Source organism: Vipera berus (genome assembly GCF_964194415.1).
Source record: "Vipera berus genome assembly, chromosome: 2".
Classification (NCBI taxonomy): Eukaryota; Metazoa; Chordata; class Lepidosauria; order Squamata; family Viperidae; genus Vipera; species Vipera berus.
The window spans coordinates 81639976-81661608 of NC_138203.1; the positions used below are offsets into that span (position 1 = coordinate 81639976).

At 39.7% G+C, this 21633-nt stretch overlaps 1 protein-coding gene across 1 annotated transcript in view; it reads left to right on the forward strand.

Moving 5' to 3' along the window:
• The window catches only part of FOCAD (focadhesin), a 156922-nt gene that overhangs the window by 61252 nt on the left and 74037 nt on the right, over positions 1-21633 (forward strand). The gene's annotated exons all lie outside the window — the stretch shown is intronic.

Consider the following 21633-nt stretch of genomic DNA (forward strand, 5'->3'; position numbering starts at 1 on the left):
TTGATGTCCAAGGACCTATTTTCTCCCATGCTATTAGGGGGTAGAATTTGCAGTACCTGTGATATCAATTACAGTATTTAGGTTTCCTCAGTCAATTTGTTAGCTAGTAATATTAAATTGGCTTTGCAGAACAGTAGCAAATGGTAACTTTCTCTAAAGATGGGAGAGGAGAGAATATAAGTGAAAGAGGAAAATATTCCTTAGGATTCTGATACTGTTGGTTATACAACAATGAAGATGTTTGGATGTAAGCTGCTATGGCTTCTGGGATCCTGTGGCATCTCATACTGTGGATGGTACAGTTGGAAACAAATACAGGGGAGTTCGGAATAACGAAATAGCATGATGCTAAGGGCTGTTCCTGCTCTTCATCATTATAGTTCTATAGCTAGAGTTCTGTGGCTAGAACTCACAAATGGAGAATGTATAAAAGAAATAAAAAGACTGTGGAGCAGGCACCGAATAGTTCACGTCCACTGCAGTAGTAGAACTCATTTATTTTCATTGCACGTCCTAAATTATTGAATCAGTTTAGAAATAGCAAGTTCAAAGCACCATACAGCTCCTCCCACTTCATATGTAGGCATAACACTATTTTTTTTGTGACATCTAGTGAGTTTTTGCAGATGACTTAGAATTAGAATCATCAGTGAAACATTAAGGTACAATTATAAGCTATAAAAGGAAAAAAATGGAATGTTAAAGTTTCCAGGAGCAGATAATATAGTTAACTAACTAATTCTCTAAAATCGCACAATTTTTGACAGTTAAAATGTAAGAACTTAAATGAGTTTTATGAAAGCTTTAAAATATGCAATGGAAATATAGTATGGAAAATAAAAAAACTGTTAGAAGAACTACAGAGCAGAAGACAGTTTAACTGCCTCAGGATAGCTTTCTGTAGCTTATGTATCATAGTCAGAAAACCCTTTTTCTTTTGCAACCATCTACGAGTTTTTATAGTAGAAGTACCAGGAGAACCATCTGTAAATACAATTTTACACGAGGTACCTCTGATATAAGAGAGAGTGAACTCAATTTTAGGGAAGGAATTTAATGGAGAAACACAAGTGCTCGAGGAGACATTTTTGCAGTTGATGCTGAACTATGACCAACATTTTTTGCCCATTAAAACACTACAGTGTGGCTGGTGATGATGGCCCTCAGGTGATAGGAGTGGGATATATCTTTCTTCTGGACTTAAGCTTAGAAATGGGTGATACGATGACTCAGTGGTTAAGTGGACTTGTTGCCTGGAAAGCCAGCAGCCTAGGTTTGAGACCCAAGTGCCACGTGATGCGGTGAGTTCCAGTCCTTGTCCCAGCTTCTGCCAACCTAGCAATTCAAAAGCATGTAAATCCGAGGAGATAAATAGGTACCACTAGCGTGGGAAGGTAACAGTGCTTTGTGCTGGCTACATGACTGTGGAAATGTATTCGGATAGCACTGGCACAGTGACTGTGAAATGGAGATGAGCACTGCTCCCTAGACTCGGCAATGAAAAGTGGAGTAAAATCTGCAGGGACTCCTTTTTTTACTTTGAAGTGGAAATAACAGGAACATTGGAGGAAAGAGACCAAAAAGAGAAGTTCTTCTTCTTTTTAGGGAAACTAAAAACGAAAGCTGACTTATCTGGGGTCAGGAACCAAGTTAGTACTTGTGTAGGAGATAATTAGAAAATGACAGGGCTGTAAGATATTTTAAGAAGTTGAAAAATATCTTGGAATAGGAGAATGGCCAACTACTTATGTACTATTTCCAAGAAAGCTGCATGGATGTGTCCCCGTAGTCACGCAAAATCACACTCATTTTGAGGGAAAGCATCTACCGAGGGAAAGCTGATGCATTGAATAAATGTCTTGGAATTCAAGAAAGCATATTTTATTAAACCCAGAGCAATGATAAACAGGATTCAGTGCCCAGAGAAGCTAATTGGAAATGGAACTCAGAATTTCAAAAAGAAATACTAGAAACACAATTGCAAATAATTTTATTGGGAAAAATATGACTAACAATGGAAAATAATGTGAAAGCCTAAAACCCACCCAGTCACGTGCCGAGATGTTTCACGATACAAATTGAATAACTGAATGAATGAATGAATGAATAAGTCTCTTCGTGAAAGCAAAGAGACAGATATAGGAGATATGTGTTGTACTTTGGATTAAAAGGCAAAAAGATGCTTTGAAGCATGTGTGGGCTTCAGTTTGTCTGAGCCTCAGTCTCTTATCCTTAAGTATCATTAGAGAATAGATGATGTACTAGATCAGGACTTTTCAAGTCCTCGACTTACAACAGTTCGCTTAGTGACTGTTCAAAGTTACAGTGGCACTGAAAAAAGTGCCCCCAAGCCACAGCCGAGCAAGACACCTGCCTGCCTGCCCGGCACCGCTCTTCCTCCTGTCCGAGGTTTTCATTGTTGTGAGCATTTCTGTTGAGAATTGGCAGCCAGGGTGTGTGGGCGGGTGTTTGGTTTTTATTCCCCCCGTCTGCTGGGTGGTTGCAGCAGGTTTTGGTCACTTCACATGACCCTGGGACACTGTGACCATCATAAATATGAATCAGTTGCCAAGCATCTGAATGTAAATCACAAGACCCTGGAGATGCTGTAACATTCCAGCTGATTGGTGCTTCTTCTGGGCTCAGCAGAAGCACCAGGATCGGCGCCGAGCTCCAGCTCCAGCAATGCGAAAAAGTCACCATACGTCGCAACACATCATGTGGTATGACGAATGTGACACCCGTGCCCTAGATCTTTTTACTCCCTTTTAAGGATATGGGCATTTTGCTTCCTTCAGTTATCTAGTACAAGGCTTTTCAACCAGTGGTATGGGTACCACCTGGGGTACATTGGCACCTGGCAGGTGGTACGCGACCATCCTAGAAAAGTGGTAGCTGGGGAGGAGAATGAGCTGAAATGGTGGCAGAACCGCACAAGCCTGAGCGAGAGACGGCTGGAGCTGCAGGGCTGTCAGCTGATCCTGGCGCTTCCACTGAGCCCTGACAGCCCTGCAGCTCCAGCCGTCTCTCGCTCAGGCTTGTGCGGTTCTGCCACCATTTCAGCTCATTCTCCTCCCCAGCTACCACTTTTCTAGGATGGTCGCGTACCACCTGCCAGGTGCCAATGTACCCCAGGTGGTACCCGTACCACTGGTTGAAAAGCCTTGTACTAGATAACTGAAGGAAGCAAAATGCCCATATCCTTAAAAGGGAGTAAAAAGATCTAGGGCACGGGTGTCACATTCGTCATACCACATGATGTGTTGCGACGTATGGTGACTTTTTCGCATTGCTGGAGCTGGGGTGGGCGTGGCCTCCGCATGATGCAACCGGCCCGTGGCCCAGCAGTTTGACACCACTGATCTAGGGAATTACAGATCAGGAAGTCTGGCATTGATAGCTGGGAAGATTTCAGAGCTATCAATCTTGAATACCAGGCAGTGTTTAGCAGAATTTAGCATGGTTTTATCAAGACTTGCTCTTGCCAGACAATAGTATCACATTATTATTTCTTTTGGGCAACTTCTTTAGTAGGTTATGACAATACTGTGGATTTAATATACCTTAATATCAATGAAGCATTTTTTTACAAAATACCTCATGGTGATTTTGTTAGCAAATCAGTTAAATGTGAGTCAGATGGCATGACAATACAATAGATACATAGCTAAAAATAACAAAATGAGGTTTAACAGATATCCTTAGGATGGGGAAACATGCCGTACATGTTGCTGCCTTCGAGAAGCATCTGGAAGCTTCAGCTGGTACAAAATACATTAGTGGAGGCAGTCACATGTGCACCCAGATCAGTTCGCGTTACACCTCTGCTCTGTGAGTGACATTAAAGTATAGAGAAAGGTAGTGAAAAATGATCAAGGAACTAGAAATGGAATCCTATGGAAAAAAAATTAAACCCACTGGGCATGAGTCTTGAGTGCACTTCTAATTCTTGAAAGGATGTCATAGAAAAGATCAAGACTGTTTTCTATTATCTCAAAATAGCTGATGAAAGAATAATAGTTTGAAATATGAGGACGAAGATTCCAACTGAATGGAGGAAAATAACGCTAAAGGCTAATTACTCAGAGAGGTGGTGAGCCTCTCATCAGTGACTATGTTCCCACTAAAAAGCTTCTGTTAGAGTTGGTTCCCCCTGCCCCCCCCAGTTCTGTGATTGTACCACTTTAAGAATGTCTTTAAAGAAGAACAGAAGACTGGAAGTCAATCTTGAATCTGAATGTCACAGAATAACCTGCAACTTTTAAATGCTTTTTTAACTGCAATGATTGTCCTGTACTAAAATACAATAGCTTATATGAAATGCAAAACACTGTTCATGAATCATTCATATTACTCCTCAGTATGGAAGACAGTTAATTTTGGGGGGGGGCATTCAAATAATATATCTGTTAATGATACTTGCAGTATTCTTTGCTTTCCATGTCATACCTGGAAAACATACAAAGTAATATTTGCCAGACCATATTTGTTAAGTCTTTGCAAATCCGGTTTTTTTGCCAGCATAATTCAACAGAAGCCAGCATATTTTCTATGAGCCTTACGTCCTGGTGTATAATAGATTTCATGTGGGAACTATTATCATGGAGGCCAAGATTTAGAAATGAAAAAGCTAAGTTGGTGTGGTGAGTCTGTGTTTATAGTCTTTCCTTCCCTGGAAGCAATTTTGTGCGGTTTATTCCTTGATCCTACATTTATCAGGCTTTGACCAGAGAGAAGACATAGAATAAGGTAAAAATGAAGGGAGACCTGACGGAACAGAATAATAAAAAGGAAACTATATGATGACAAATTACGTGAATTTAACAAGACAAAAATTGTTTCTTGGCCATTCTTAAAATAACTTTGCTATTAAAACCTGGAGAAATATATTTCCCAGAAGCTGAGTTTCTTTGGGTTGAAAAATCTTTTCCTTGTAGACTAACAACCTACTCTTAGGAGGTTTATTCCATATGCTTCCTGTTAGACAAAGGTAAACATAGTGAAACACAGAGGTGTCATTTTAAAACAGGCAAAGGGGCAACTTTATCTTCATATTATTCAGGAGCACCAATGATTCTGGATATTTTGAGGAAGAGAATACATTATCACAACAAGATCCGATACAGACAACCTAATAATGTGGTTATAATTTACTTTTTAAAATATCAGGTATCAAATAGTCTTGAATTTGAGTAGGAAAAAGAATTATAGGAACTCAGGCTCTTGGTACCAATTGGCACAACCTTATGTAGTGGGGCTGGCTGAAAGGCTTTGCAGGAGCCTGGCCAGGGAGAGGGAAGCTGCTGCCGGTTTTGGGCGTGGATCTGGCGGAAGGAAAGAAAAAGGAGGAAAGAAAGGGGGTGGGGGTGGTTGTTGTTGCTGTGGTCGGAGAGAGACCAGATGAAGTCTAAGAGGGATTGGAGGTTTTAAGTTGATCCCTTTCTGTGAAGGAGGGGGAAAGGAGAGAGAGTGAGAAGGTGGAATTTTACTGCTTTCTTTCCCAGGGGGGATATCCCAAGAGGAGATGAGAGAGAGTGAAAAGGTGGAATTTTATTGCTTTCTTTTGCAGGGGGGATATCCCAAGTGGAGGCAAGAGAAAGAGTGAGGAGAGACAAAATTGCTGGGGTTGCTAAATTCAGATTTTAACATTTTTTTTTAATTACATTTATATCCCGCCCTTCTCCGAAGACTCAGGGCGGCTTACAAGCTTTTAGCAGTAGCCTTCATTCTATGTATCTGCCTGCTTGTTAGGGCTTTCACACACCCCCAAGCGGCATTATTACAAAGTCAGCTTAATTGCCCCCAACAATCTGGGTCCTCATTTTACCTACCTCGGAAGGATGGAAGGCTGAGTCAACCTTGAGCCTGGTGGGACTCGAACCTGCACTAATTGCAGGCAGCTGGTGTTACTTAAGGAGGCATTAGCCCACTGCTCCACCAAGGCAATAAAGGACAGGGGTGAGTGGTTTGACACTGACGAGACCTGATATTGGGAGCAATGATAGAAGAGAAGGAGAGGCTGGTCGTTGCTGCTTTGGAGACTAGCGGCCATCCGAATTTTGATTATTGCTACTTCTGCAAGCTTTAGACATTGTGGGGAGTTGCCCTGAGGGACAAGCTGTTACTGCAGAACGCTGACTACCTTTGTTTGTGTTCCTATCGCTGCCTGGAGCCGAGGTTTTCCCCACCCCATTTGTTTCCAAACAATTGCTGGGAAATCATTGACTATTGCTGCTATGACTGCCTGGGGCTGTTAGACACCACCACATATTGACTATCAGGGCTAGGGGCTGGTCATCTTTGTTTCTGAAAGCCCCCCTTTTGACGACAAGAATTTGCCGCCTCCTCACTTCGCATGAGCTTCTGCTAGAAGAGTCACTTTACTAACACCTTGAGAGCACAGCTGCAGAGCGTGACTGAGGGGAGCGGACCTGGGAGGGCCTGGGCTTTGGCGGCCTCTGAGGGGGTAATGCTACACTTATATGACCCTTTACAAAATGCCTCTTACATCTCTTGGATAATAAGTAATAAACCAACTTCCTATACTTGTTATTAGTGGTATCCTTTTATGGGTAGCATGGCTGCCTTCTAAGTAATAAATTACTAGTTATCAATTTGTTATTAGCTATAGGTGCAGTTGGTGCAGTCCTTAAAATCTAGTACAGGTTGTCCTTGATTTACTCACTTAGTGACCCTTCAAAGATACAACGGCAATGAAAAAAGTGATTTATGACTAGTTTTCACATTTACAACCATTGCACCATTCCCTTGGTCATATCAAAATTCAAGTGCTTGGCAATTGGAGTGTATTTTTGACAGTTGCATTGCTTGGGGTCATCTGATCATCATTTGTAACCTTCCCAGCGGAGTCCCAACAAGCAAAGTCAAAGCGGGTGGGGGGAAGTCAGATTCGCTCTGAGGAAAGAAAGTCCTTGTGGTCCAACAGGCAAAGGTAAATATCTGAGTTGGGGAGATGAAATCCAAGGTCCAGACACAGCCAAAGCGGGTTCATAGGCAGGAGCTGAATTTTAGATAAGTCCTTTGTAATGTACTTTGTAATGTAAGTGAGCACAATAAGTAAGCCACGCTGAGATTTCATTTGGTGCACAGCTGTACAGCAGTGGTACATGTAGTCCTTGACTTAAAACCAGTTGCTTAGTGACAGTCCAAAGTTATGACAGACCTATCTTGGGACTTGTTACAACCCAAAATCCAAGTTCCAACAAACCCCTCCCCCCCAGCGCCATGACCAAACCTCGATTACTCAGCAATGTTGGCCACATTCGCTCTTGTCACAGGGTCACATGACAGTATTTTATGACAGTTCCTGAAAACCAGCACTTCTGGTTTTTGGCTAAACTGTGTCCATGACAGATCATTGGTTTGCTTAACAATTGTCACATGTCCAGTTTGTTTTACAACCATCACGACTTAAGACTGTGATGGGCAAGCTCCATTACAGTCGTTATTCGAGGACTACCTGTATATGATCATTCCAAGCCTCAAGGGAAAAAATACCCCAGTCGTGCGTTAGTATTCATACTTTGTGGCAAACTGGTAGATCATCACCACACTTAAATACCAAGGGTCAAGAAAATATTGTATAAGGGAATTTTGTTTGTTTTGCAGGGCCTACAGGTTGTTTTCATCAGAACTTACACTGAGCAAAGTACAATTCCCCCCTCCTTCAGCTGGAGTAAAAACAGAAGACAGTATACACAGTATAATTAATCAAAACACATTAACAATTTCTAGTTGCTCAAGGGAATTTTTTTTTACTACACTGAACCATTATTTTTCAAGACCTGTTGATTCCAATCTGGATTGTCTCTTCTTCCTTCCTCCCTGGCCTCCTTCTCCTCCTCCTCCTTGTCATTTATACAATTATGAATGCCACTTTTAGGAATAAGGGCATCACATCTAATTTGATTCTCAAAGTATTCACAGTATTGGCTGAGGTCTGTCAAGTCCTCATTTTTCCTCCCGACTTTCTGCGAAGTGATACAGAATGGTTACATAGAAGAGGGTTAGTATACTATAAAATACATTTCAGATCTTCATGCAAGTTAGAATAAACTCTGAATGTACTGCGTAAACCCACTGTATTTTTTTTATGGTCTAACAGAAAGGTGTATTAAATTTTATTTTCCTATATGCAAATGGCTTCACTAACAATGTATTCTTCTGTTCATGGCCGTTCTCAGCTTTGGCAAGGATAATTAAAGCATTTTCTGGTTGAAAGTGCATATCAAAACCAGCCTGTTCTGTTGCACAGAAGCATTAAAAAAAAAGACACTGTCAATAGTCCTGAAATCTGTGACATTAAATCCTTGTTAGGTCTTAGAGATGGAAATGATCTATTCATGCTAAAACAACAATAAAGGAAGGAACAATAAGCACAAAGTTTAAAACAAACTTACAAAGACTGTTTGCACCCTCGGCCTTTCAACGCTGGCTGGAGTTACAAAGATGCTTTCTGATCAGCGATTGCTCGGTTGTGTCAGAACTAATAGGTGCCCCCATATTGAGGCACAAAACTGCTTTCATCTTCTGCGACTCCTAGAGGGTGTTGTGCTCTCAAATAACAGCAATGTACAATTGAGCAATAACTATCCAGACCCTGGACATTTCCTGGGGATTCATGACCGAGAGAAAGAGTTCACCGCAAGCCGTTTATCACAAGACAGAACTGGCTGCTGCCCCCAGGAAATGCACCGTACTAAGATTGTTACTGGAGTGCTGTTATTACTTTTGCATTTGTTTACTTTTTTAAAAAAATACTTTGGAGGAAAAAAAGGAGAATTTTTGGTTTCTGTGCAATATGAGAACATTAACAATAGCTGATTCTCAATTTTGCTGCTATGTTTCATTAGTTAGTCCAGAAAACTTGTTTTTGCAGAAAGAGCCAGTGAAACATTTGAATTCGAAGTCAAGTGTGTTAAAGTAAATTTTATTATAGAAATTTTTCAATAAAAGATAAAAGCTTCCCTAAAGCTAGCCAGAGTGTATATGATTATGTGCTTTAAATTAAGCATGAATTTTTATATTACGTTCCAAAAATATCTTAATAGTGTGGTGCTGAGATACTGCATTTCTGATTGGCTTCAACTCAGAATGTTGTGTTTAACTTTATGAGATGGCAATATATGTACATATATAATGTTGCTGTATTAAAAATGACACATTTTTTCATGTTGTAACATACAGTGTATTCACTTTCTCCCAGCACACAATCTTTTATTTGAGGCAATAATTACTGTACTGGTGCTATTGAAAAGAGGAATTATAAAAAAGTTTCTTCTGTTGTAGAAAACAGACCAAACGTAGATCAAAATTAGAGGCTCACCTTATTGCTTTATAGGAAAAGATACTTAGTATACATTTACCGTAAAAACCAAATAAGGGACACCTGTGTTATAAAGCCCTAGACACAAAAACTTGCTTTTAAGACTGCTGATAAAATGGTTGAATATGGCACAGTTTTCTACTAATTGTTGTTAGCCCTTCACTTTGTAAGTCTATTAGACTATAACTCGTATAATTTCCAGTTAGTAGATCACTCCCTAGAGTAGTTGGGAATTTTCTGAGGTAAACTTCAGCACATTCAGAAGGCAGGGAAAAGGTTTGTACTGGGTAGCTATGCTGACTCAGGAATTCTGGGAGTTGGAGTCCATGAGTCATAAAAGAGCCGAGGTTGCCTATCCCTGGGGTAGACCAATACTATCAATTAAATAACATTGCCTGAAGAGCAATTACACTGGATGAACAGCAATTAAAAGAAGATTTGATCTACTCATTATCTACTTAAAATGCTAAGAAAATTGTACGGTATTGTTCAAAAATAAAATAGCATGTAATTCGATATGTCTATAAAAGAAGATTTGACTTTTTGCTCTCATTTTTGGGTCGTAACACTTACAGCCCAATTATGTCTTTTGACCCTTTAGTGCGCCTTTGTTACTGTCACTGGTTTATGATAGCATGCTTTATAATTATTTTTTCGATTTGGTTTTACCACAGTTTCCTGCTTTTATAGATTACATTTTTCTACAAGCTCCTTAGGATAGTGAGTATAAATAAATATGTATATACAAATAAATAAATGTGCTGCCTAAATCACCAGTGGATGAGGGCTGGAGGGCTACTGATTATCATCCAAATCATCAGCTTCAAGATGTGCAGATCCTGCCCTGTTACCTGTTTGTTCTTTTCCTACCATTAAATATTACCAACCTAGATTAACCTTCCCTTTACAATTCAGGATAAGATTAGCTGTTCTTTTTCCGTGAAGCTTTTTTCTCTACCATTATGAGTAGTCCTTGACTTACGATCAATCATTAAACAACCTTTCAAACACTTATAAAAAATTGCTTACAGCTTGTTCTCAAAGTTATGACTGCCTCTTTTGCAGAGGGCACATGATCCCATTTTTCGACTGGTTGCAGCATCCCATGATCAGAGGACTGCAATTTGTGATGTTTTCTATCGGTTTCCAGCAAAAAAGATCCATTTAGAAGAAGGGATTCACTTAGCAAGCATATGGTTCACTTTATGATTGCAAGTGACTCACTTTATGACCTTAATAAAAATGGTCGTAAAATTGAATTTATCACGTGGTGCCTTCTGACTGCAATGATTTACAACCAATGTCATATGCCAAGGTCCACCTGTAATATTCTTCATATAAAATAAAAATGTCTGGGAGAGATTCCACAGCTCTAAATTCAACTTTTATGTTATAGCTCAAAGTCATCAGTATAAGGTAATAAAGCATTTATGCCCAAATTTTATTTTTACAGTATGCAGAATTTAAGTTATATAATGTTTTCTTTCCTATGGAAATCAGATAAATGGGTATACTTTTCAGAATATATCCTGTGTCTTGAATGAGGATATACTATGCTTTTGACAACCTGATTATTAGTATCTCAGCTAATCTGAGATTCTTATTAAATAAATATGAGATGATTTTTAAAACTGTAATGCTGGAGTTGCAATAATCATAATCTATCTTTATCCTGATGTATGTATGTTTCTTTCCTTTCTTTCTTTCTTTCTTTCTTTCTTTCTTTCTTTCTTTCTTTCTTTCTTTCTTTCTTTCTTTCTTTCTTTCTTTCTTTCTTTCTTTCTTTTTCCACTGATTTACTGTATTGCCACAAAATTCCAAGGGCATTTGGAAAAGATCAGTAGCTTTGAAGGTTAGGGAAATTTTGACTTTGTCCGTTATGAACAAGGGGAGCCCAACCACCAGCAGAGAAGCTTGGCTGACTGGCTGCAAATCACGATTGGTGAATGAACCCCACTGAGCTGGAAATAATACCGTGACTCAAAGTATGATAATCAATGCTATTATGCTATCTTGGTGAATATCTGTCTTGATTTAGGTTTTGATTTTTTAAAAAAAAACATTAATCTTTTTTATGGTGTTTCAACCTAAGAAGACACTGGGGGCCAGCAGCCAGATGTCACACTTAAAGTTGCTCTGTGATAAGACCATAACTATGGCACATGTTTTTAACTATAAACATGTAAAACTGAGGAACTTTGTAGAGCAACATTTATGCCACTGTTTAACTAGGATGATTTTGTTACAGTTCGTAGACTGGGAAACTGTTCTGGAGGAAGTTTCTTCAACTTGATACTTTCCAGAGTGGGAGTGCTCTAGATGAGTAACCATTTTAGGAGTCAGTTTAAAGCATTGAGACTGTGTGCTGGACAAAACTTAAATTTGTTTAAAATTAAAAATTCTTTGAAAATTAAACTGTGTTTAAGAATTAACTTAATACATTTTACAATATTATAAATTTATTTATAATAGGTACACGCAGTATATGTTTAATAATGTACTATGTTATCACATTAAATGATGCAGTTCAACAGGACAATTTAGATAGCTGGCTAGGCATGGTCCTAGCCTGCTGATTGTGCATCTGTGCCCTAGAGAATACAGTCCCTTTGAAAGCCATCATTGAGTGTGGTGTTTTGTGCATTTATTATTTTGAAAAAGATCAATCTTTTTAGATAGGGATTATTTGATTAGATGTTGCAATCTACGTGAATATTCCAATTTAATACCAGACTCCTCAACGAACAATCAAACTCACTTGCTTATCTAAGGCAATTATTCCTTTTTCAACTTCCATGTAAGAGTGGTATACCTTTTTAATGATGATGGTTAGCAAACATATGAATTAAGTCTTACTGTATCTCTTCCCTCCCTTTATATAATTATTCTGATGTGAGGAACATCATAGGCATTTCTTCCCATAGTAAATCAATATGTTGGCTAATTGGAAAGTACCGTATATACTTGAGTATAAGCCGACTCGAGTATAAGCCGAGACCCCCAATTTCACCCCCAAAAACTGGAAAAAGTTGGTGACTTGAGTATAAGCCGATCCGCCGTTCTGCAAGCCTCCGCCGCCGGCTGCTTCGTTCCGCAGCGGAAAGAAGCAGGCAGGCTGCTTCGTTCCGCAGTGGAAAGAAGCAGCCTGCTTCGTTCAGGCTGCTTCGTTCCACAGCGGAAAGAAGCAGGCAGGCAGGGGGCGGAGGAACGGAGACCCGGCGACGTTTGGGGAGGTTTGGGCGCCTCTCCAAATATCCCCAAACGTCGCCGGGTCTCCGTTCCTCTGTGCCCTGCCTGCCTGCTTCTTTCCACAGCAGAAAGAAGCAGGGAGGCAGGGGGCGGAGGAACGGAGACCCGGCGACGTTTGGGGAGGTTTGGGCGCCTCTCCAAATATCCCCAAACGTCGCCGGGTCTCCGTTCCTCTGTGCCCTGCCTGCCTGCTTCTTTCCACAGCAGAAAGAAGCAGGGAGGCAGGGGGCGGAGGAACGGAGACCCGGCGACGTTTGGGGAGGTTTGGGCGCCTCTCCAAATATCCCCAAACGTCGCCGGGTCTCCGTTCCTCTGTGCCCTGCCTGCCTGCTTCTTTCCACAGCAGAAAGAAGCAGGGAGGCAGGGGGCGGAGGAACGGAGACCCGGCGACGTTTGGGGAGGTTTGGGCGCCTCTCCAAATATCCCCAAACGTCGCCGGGTCTCCGTTCCTCTGTGCCCTGCCTGCCTGCTTCTTTCCACAGCAGAAAGAAGCAGGGAGGCAGGGGGCGGAGGAACGGAGACCCGGCGACGTTTGGGGAGGTTTGGGCGCCTCTCCAAATATCCCCAAACGTCGCCGGGTCTCCGTTCCTCTGTGCCCTGCCTGCCTGCTTCTTTCCACAGCAGAAAGAAGCAGGGAGGCAGGGGGCGGAGGAACGGAGACCCGGCGACGTTTGGGGAGGTTTGGGCGCCTCTCCAAATATCCCCAAACGTCGCCGGGTCTCCGTTCCTCCGCCCCCTGCCTCCCTGCTTCTTTCTGCTGTGGAAAGAAGCAGGCAGGCAGGGCACAGAGGAACGGAGACCCGGCGACGTTTGGGGATATTTGGAGAGGCGCCCAAACCTCCCCAAACGTCGCCGGGTCTCCGTTCCTCCGCCCCCTGCCTCCCTGCTTCTTTCTGCTGTGGAAAGAAGCAGGCAGGCAGGGCACAGAGGAACGGAGACCCGGCGACGTTTGGGGATATTTGGAGAGGCGCCCAAACCTCCCCAAACGTCGCCGGGTCTCCGTTCCTCCGCCCCCTGCCTCCCTGCTTCTTTCTGCTGTGGAAAGAAGCAGGCAGGCAGGGCACAGAGGAACGGAGACCCGGCGACGTTTGGGGATATTTGGAGAGGCGCCCAAACCTCCCCAAACGTCGCCGGGTCTCCGTTCCTCCGCCCCCTGCCTCCCTGCTTCTTTCTGCTGTGGAAAGAAGCAGGCAGGCAGGGCACAGAGGAACGGAGACCCGGCGACGTTTGGGGATATTTGGAGAGGCGCCCAAACCTCCCCAAACGTCGCCGGGTCTCCGTTCCTCCGCCCCCTGCCTGCCTGCTTCTTTCCGCTGTGGAAAGAAGCAGGCAGGCAGGGCGCAGAGGAACGGAGACCCGGCTTCGTTTGGGGACTTTTGGGGAGGTGCGCGCGCACCTCCCCAAACCTCCCCAAACTTCGGCAGGTCTCCGGACGGCGGTGGCTTGGGAGAGGTGAGCGCGATCCCGGAAGCTCCAAAGCCTCGGCCGCGCACAAGTCCTCAGTAAGTTTTTTTGTTGACTGGAGTATAAGCCGAAGTAGAATTTTTCAGCCCAAAAAGTGGGCTGAAAAATTCGGCTTATACTCAAGTATATACGGTATTCAGAGAGCAGCTTACAATACTGAGGTGTTTGAAAGACAGGAGAACAGTCAGAAGGAACTGTGTGTATTTATCCTGCAGGAAGAAAAAAGGATAAAGATTAAAGGGTCATTAGATTGACATCATTGTATACAAACTTATTTCAAAGGATCTCAGGCAGATGAAATAAAACAATGCTGTCTATTATATACTTAGTTGGTCAAAAGTAACACTTAAGGACCAGTGGTCTTAAATCCAGAGCCAGTTTGGTATAATGGTTAAGGCTAGAAACCGAGCGACTGTGAGTTCTTTCTTGAGCACAAAGCCAGCTGAGTGACTTGAGCCAGTCTCTTTTTCTTTGCCCTAGGAAGGCGGCAATACCAAACCACTTCTGAAAAATCTTGTCTCGAAAACTGCAGGGACTTGTGCAGGCAGTCTCCAAGAATCTGGCATGATTGAAAAGAAGAAACTCTAAAGCCTAGACTGTGACAGATTCTATAGCCATAACCTTTTAAAATGCTTAGGACCAGAGTAAAAAGGTAAAGGTAAAGGTAAAGGTTCCCCCGCACATGCGTGCTAGTCGTTTCCAACTCTAGGGGCCAGTGCTCATCTCCGTTTCAAAGTCGAAGAGCCAGCACTTGTCCGAGGACGTCTCCGTGGTCATGTGGCCCGCATGACTAGAAGCCAAAGGCGCACGGAACGCTGTTACCTTCCCACTGTAGTGGTCCCTATTTTTCTACTTGCATTTTTACATGTTTTCGAACTGCTAGGTTGGCAGAAGCTGGGACGAGTAACAGGCGCTCACTCTGTTACGCGGCACTCGGGATTCAACCCGCCAAACTGCTGACCTTCTCATCGACAAGCCACCGCGTCCCTTAGGACCAGAATAGATCCTTTTAAAATTGATCATAACAACTGCAATCCCAGCTCTCCTAATTGTGGTCATTAGGCAGGCAGAGCAAAAGAGCTACTTTCTGAAGGAGGGCAGGCAGCTTCCCTCTGTGCACAGAAGGGAATTTGTGTGCTGAGCTGGAGAGAGGAATTGGGGAGCCTGAAAATCCAAGCTTTGTCTCTCTAGCCCAATGGAAGATTTTCTGCTTCTCCCTCCCCGCCCCCCCCGCCCCCACCAACATGGAGGGGATGGGTAATCTTTTGGCAGGTGGCAGCATCTTGCAATCTTCCCTTCCCTTCAGCAAAGAAGATTGCAAAGGGTGATCACATGGTTGCGGAACACTTGGCAAAGAGATGCCAACCTCCCAAATCATGATTATGTAATTATGGAGGGTGCAGTGTGAACTATTATGGCGGCCAGAAGTGCTTTATGAATAGTAAAGCATCCTTTCCAGGGTATTGTAATTTTGAATGGTAGCTAAACAAGTGATTATAAGTTGAGGACTACCCATACAACATCTACCATCTCAGATCATTAACAATGCTGGTTAAGCTTGATAGATAAGATAAGATAAGATAAGATAAGATAAGATAAGATAAGATAAGATAAGATAAGATAAGATAAGATAAGATAACCTTTATTGTCATTTTTAAAATGAAATTTAACTGCCCATTTTAGTCACACTTGATTCCTGGCAATTTACCTGGACAGGTCCTACAGGATTTTTTGGCAAGGTTTTTCAAAAGTGGTTTGCCATTGTCATTTTCTTAGGGCTGATATACTGGCCAAAGGTCACTCATTGGCTTTATGCCTCAATTGGGATTAGAATTTTTTAGCCTAATGTCTTAACCACCACACCAACTGGCTCTCAGACCGTCACTTAAGGATAGTTACCAGTTTTTTTTAAAAAAATCATTGAATCAATAAAAATATTCAGTGCATTATTTTTTTGTAATACGAATGGGCTCTATATAAAAATTTTTTTCCTTATGTTCCTTCCTTCCCCACTTCGGTATCCAAATTAATATTGGACTTTCTGCTGTATTAAATTTTTTAGAACAAAGTCTTCTGAGCCAAGAAATTTGCATTTTTTTTCCCCATATCAGGTTTGTCCTACTTTCCGGGTAAACCTATTACTACAATGGCTTTTTTTTAACAACACATTGTTTAACAATCTAATACATGGGGGCTGAGAAGAAGAGAAATGAGAGCTTCAGGAATATTGGCATTTCTCTGTTGGATTGTAACATGACTTATGAACTAGATAACTGAAAATGTTGCAGAATAACTGAGTAACACACACACACACACACACTTTTAAAGACATTTTTGTTGATTTTAGTTTATGTACTTTCCAATAGCATCAAAAAAGTGTAACTATTTTGCAAAATTAATGTTGGTAATTCCACCATATAGGAATTCATATTAAGTAGGAATTTCTGGGGACCATGACAAAATTGCTAAGCACATTTGATTTGTGCTTAGATTGTAAGCCGCCCTGAGTCTTCGGAGAAGGGCGGGATATAAATGGGATTAAAATAAAATAAAAAATAAAAAAAAATATTCCTAGGTGAGTCAATATGGAATTGAAAACCTAATGCTGCTAACAAAGGTAAAATATTTACTTACTTGTGACTAATGCTAAGATCTGCTCTTGTAGACTTGATCAGTGTCAGTGTGTTGCCATCATCTCATTGGCCATGTTTTGGACCTTGATGTAAATTAAAATAGACTTTATGATCTTAAATGACATATTTCTAAGATAATAGTCATTTATAAGAACGTATCTAGTTTAATAATTTCTTAATGATTATTTTTTTGCAATATAAAGGCAGTTGGTATCATTTTAAAGTAAAACACACAGAGAAGGCACAGATTCACTAGTCTTTCCATTTAGTTTTGTTGTGGTACAATACATTGATTAATATTTTTTTTCCAATTAACTTGTAAATAAATATGATTTTTCCCATTTTCAGGATTTTTTTTAACAAAATTCTGTTTTGCCTATATACATTCTCCACATGAATTGTTTTGTCTGGTTATTGAGATCAATGTTTTCTAAAGTGGAGGTGGAGAAGTGTCATTTTCACTCAACATATAATCAGATTAAGTTTCAGTAGCTGTCAACATGAGTTACACTGGAATTGTCTTCATGGATCCATCTGTTCGTTAAAAGGACTTAACTCAATAGGAGTTCTTAAGAGCTTTATCGTTACTGATTATGAAGTGGTACCCCTAAAGTCTTTCTACAGCCGCCAAAGCGGCTGTTTAATTCTGATGCCCAGCGTTTTGATTTTTTTTTCTAATATAAAATATTGCTATAGTGATTTCATTAACTCATTATCTTTTCAAAATGAGTATCCCAGGGACAATGTTAACTCATTTATCTGCCCATATATAGATATTCGATTCTCCCATTTGGCAAAGGCAATTGCAGCTTTTTTTATTATTTTTTTACAATTTTGTATATATTATGAAACTGTTTTTCGCATCTGCTTCCTTGATTTTGAATATAAACCAGATGTGTAACCCTAATTTAGACACTACTTTGTCTTCTTCCCCTTAGTATCATCTTGCTCTATTAATTTTTGGAAGGAGATTATATATATATATATATATATATATATATATATATATATATATATATATATATATATATATATATATATATATATATATATATATATATATATATATATATATATATATATATATATATATATATATATATATATATATATATATATATATATATATATATATATATATATATATATATATATATATATATATATATATATTTCTGGCCAATTTTACTTGTCTGTCAATATTTCTGCTGCCATTACAGCATAGACTTGAATGATTCATGATAATTGCAGGCAACTGGCAGAAACCTGCAGATATGATAACAATTGTCTGAAAAGTTAAAATTCCTGAAGAGAACTTTTATGCATTTCCGTGCGTGGACTGACCCCAGGGAAATCCATTGAAGTCTTCATTACAATGGTTTACTCCCTGCAGAGATGGGGGGAAGGGGGGGAGGGAGAGGGCCTTCCAGCCTTGGAGAATGCTCTATGGGGAAAAGTAAAGGAGAAAGCAGCTTCAGTGCCCCAAAATGTAAATTATTGGTTACTTGATCCATTTCTTCCAGTTATGTTCTTACTTAATATATTTCCAGGTGGCCTAAAGGATGAAGGATATGTTAGACAACTTACAAAACACAGGCTTCTTGAAAATTTCAGAAACTTTTAGTATGGAATAAATTTTGGGGGGAAAAAGTAGTGTTAATATTTACTCTCTTTACAGTTCTATTATTATTATTAGATTTTTATCCTGCTTTTTTTACATATATAACAAGGCAGTGAGCATACTTAATACTCCTGCCTCTTCCTTTCTCCACAACAACCACCCTGTGAGGTAAGTTGAACTGAGAGAAACAAGCCCTAAGTCAGTCACCTAGCTTTCATGCCTATGAGAGGCCTAAAACTCATAATATCCTGCTTTTTAGGCCAGCATTTAACAACTAAATAGAACTGACTCTCAGCTGATGCTGCTATGATCCATTTGTAATAAAAAAGTGTAAGCCTCACCATTTTAATTCTGGTAACAAAATAACAAATTATGCATTAACACATTCTTATGGGAGGCAATGGGCAAACATCAATATTGAAGTGGGACTGCTGCTATTTTGTTTTAAAAAACACTGTTTAGCTTGATCAAAGTGTACTCAGTGAGGAAGGAAATGAAGTAAAACTGCTTAGCAACTTAGTCTATAACATTACGTCTCTTAGTAAAACCATAAAACTGAAATGAACATGTTTACAATACATATTACCTTTTGGAATCAGCTATTAATGTCCTTATTTCCTCTATATGTTACCTTGCCATCTATGTTGAATTGCAGCTTTATCCACTCTGGTTGTCTTCAGATTTGTAAGAACTACAACTTATAGACTTCCTGGTTAGTAAGGATGTTGACAATACAGTTGGGAATAGCTCAAACGGAAATCTTTTCTCCGTTGATGCCTTTCTCTAATCAAAATTTTAAAATGTCTTATCCTTTGAAATCATATCTAAGGAAGTACTTAGATATAGTAAAGACTGTATATTGTCCTTGGCCGAATTTCATACTAAAAATAAAAAGGAGACACCTGTTATAGATCATGACATACAGTACTTTTAAAACTTGCCCAATGTTTCTAAGATAATGCCTTTTATTCATGCACGGCATTCTTCAAAAAAAAACCACCCCAAGATCTATTGTTCCCAAGATTGCACATTAATTATTGGCTTCATAGCTTCTTCAGTCCTGACCATGTATTAAAATTCTATTGGGCAGTAGATGGATATATATTTTTGTGTTTACTGACTTGAGCTGAGATTTCTGTGTTTAAAAATCAGTTGACTTAATAAATGGTATTAATACCACCTTGACATCTAGTAATACATTGCCTAGTCTAAATGTGCATTACACCTCTCTAAATTATTGCTTTTCTTGAATTTCATTCATATAGCACTCTGGGGCCTCATCTAGAAAACAAACTGCTTCAGCATTGACTTATTAAGCTATAATTTTGAAACAAGTAGGCACATGCATGGACACAAGTTACAGTTTCGTTAGATTGAAAAACCACTGTCATTATAAAATGGTAGCATATTTCTTTTAAAAAAATCTTTTAAATCAAAATATGGAGTTTTGAAAATGTATGGATTTAAAGGATTTAAATTCCATAGGGAATTTCAGACATGGTAAAATGTTGAAGCAGAAGCAGCTTTTATTGTAGTAGCTTGTCCTGGGTCAATAATGGTCAGGTAACTAGTAATGAATACAATTAGATTGCCTAAAAGTAATAAATTTTGCCATGAGTGAATATACAGCTCCATTGATTTATGCACAAATGGGGAGAACACATTAGCATGCCTCCATTATTTGTACGTTTGTTGATTAGAAGTATATTTATTCAAATCTTTTGAGTTCTTCTAAAGCTTACCTTCAAAGATAGATGGTGCTCACTTTCTTCAGAGATTTTTGCCGAAATCTCTCAGTTTTGATAATATGTGCAATTTCAGACATGATTCACCTTTTTTACTGTTAATATTATTGTTTTTTAAAGGAAGTGTTAATAAATTGTAGTACTGACTAGAACTTTTCCAGATATTCTTCTCTTAATGGTAAATTGGTATTTTCAACTATAAAAAAACTTATTTCATCAAAATTGATTTTCTACTGTATATGAGCCAGATTTTGCTGATTTGTTGATGGATCTTTTCTTATCCTATTTACAAAAAGGGATTTTGTATCACTCTAACAATGATCCGGCAAGGGCTAATTTCTAGCTATGAATAAATATGACAAATTTATGATAATTATTTGAGAATTCTTCTTTAGAATAGGCTGCCTAAGTGTATATTGCTACATTGCTTATCCCTTCTAGTTGTTGGGATTTAGGCAACAGTATATTGTCTTGCAGGACAATAATTGTATTAGATATCCATTCACAGAAGGATCTGAACATGCCTGAGAAAAAGTGGATTTTGATTGTGTATATGGTATGCTAGCCAAAACATACCCAAACAGACTGATATTGCATTTACCATTAGCAGGGAATATTGCATATGGCATAGGAGTGGCTAAATCTGGCCACCTTGTCTACACCTTTCTAACTTTGGCCTTAAGTTGATCACAGATATGAGGAGCAAAGGATGTGTCAGTATCTGTGGGCTCATCTATGATGACCATGGCATATTAGAATGTAAGACAGAACACAATTAACAAGAAAAAAGAGAAGGAAGGAAGGAAGGAAGGAAGGAAGGAAGGAAGGAAGGAAGGAAGGAAGGAAGGAAGGAAGGAGAAAGAGAAAGAAGTAACAGATTAATAAAGGTGCTCAGATTTGAAAGAAATTAAAAGCATAACAACTTCAGAAAGTGGAAAAAGATGAGTCCTGTTTAAAAAAGTATTATAAGATAGATTAATCTAATAGCATGAATGTAAACTGGACATAAGGAAATTTTATGCCTGGAATATATAAAATAATTATTTTACTGTGTGCCACAATATGGAGTTAATGGAAAGTATAAATGATTATCAAAAGAAGCAAACTCTGTATAAACAATATGCTCTGGCCACTTTACTCCCTTTGTTACATGGGAGGGAGAGTTATACTGTATATCAGAGAAACAAAAAGAAAGTTCAGCTCAATAGGAGATAGATATTTAATGTGGAAAACAAGAAGTACAGTCAAGAATGGGGCCTGAATGAATATGGATATAAAAATGACTAATCAGCAAGGGAAAAAAATGTTGGGTTGGTCTATAGAATTATTGAGGATCAAATTGCGAAAAAATATGAAAAAAAGAATGAATGGATTGAGAGGATGGGAAAACCGGGCAATTTATGGTAGTTGATGAGATCCTGAAAAAGAGATATGAGAATGTTAACAAAGCAAAGGCAGTGTATGGGCTGGAAGGAAAGCATGGTTTACAAGGTAAAAAAGTATGAAAAGTATGGAGTGAGTGCAGTGGTGGGATTCAAATACGTGAACAACCTGTTCTCTGTGTGGATGCCGCTT